This window comes from Galeopterus variegatus, unplaced genomic scaffold (assembly GCF_000696425.1).
Source record: "Galeopterus variegatus unplaced genomic scaffold, G_variegatus-3.0.2 Scaffold566, whole genome shotgun sequence".
NCBI lineage: Eukaryota > Metazoa > Chordata > Mammalia > Dermoptera > Cynocephalidae > Galeopterus > Galeopterus variegatus.
In genome coordinates this window covers 522,544-523,487 of record NW_007726677.1, presented here as the reverse complement: position 1 = coordinate 523,487, position 944 = coordinate 522,544, and positions in this window count along the sequence as shown.

Here is a 944-nt window from a genome sequence, read left to right as displayed (position 1 = left end):
AAGGCTAAGCACATGTGAGAACGGCTATAGGAACAAACACATTGTTTCTAATCTTAGGGATCTAATCCCAAATTGTGCTAACTAAACAAAGCCTACAGGTTTTTGTTTGTTTTATAAAATCTCTACTTGGAAGTCTTCAAGAGAAGTATGGGGAAAAGGTATAAATTGGTGTGGTGGGTGGTCGGGTAAAGGTTTCCATTAGACACCCTCTGAGGAATGTGTACCTTAACCCCTGCTCTGTGAAAGAAAAAAAGTTTCTGGGTTTTTTTTTTTTTTTTTTTTTTTTTTCACTTTTGGGCTTACTCAATAACAAAACCTGCTTTGGGGTTGTAGTCTGACGTGTTGGAATATACCTTAATTATGATTAACTACCACAAGGGTTATGAGGCAGGGCCTTTGTCGTGCTGACACAGCTGCAAGCAGTCACAGAGTCTCTTCACAGTACATAGCGTGAGCATTCTCTGGCTTCCTTGAACTCAAAGTCCAGAGCTTCCTGGTAGAAGTAGTAGCACAACAGGATGATTGTGTCTCCTCTCTAGACCTTTGCCTTCTTTCCCTACCCCATGTAGATCGTCACAGCAGAAAGCTGTGGATGTTTTAACTCAGCATTTCATATTCCAGCTATTTGCTTCCTTAGGTGTTTATTGGCTTGCCTCAGTCATTTAACAAATGTTTCCTGGGCATTGTTTAATGTGTCCAGCACTGGGTTAAAACTACAGACAGCTGGCATTTAGGATAGATATTAGGGGAGTTTGGAGAATTGGGGAGCTCCCCTGTTGCCAATTGGTAGTCCCATCTGATAAGATTCAAATCAGGTCCTCTCATGCACAAACTGGACTACCACAAGCACTTCTCCAAAACAGCCTGGCATTTCCCAAGCCTGGCTGACCTCAAGAAAATTTGCAAGACAATTGTTGAGGCCACAAATGATGAGGAGAGACTAA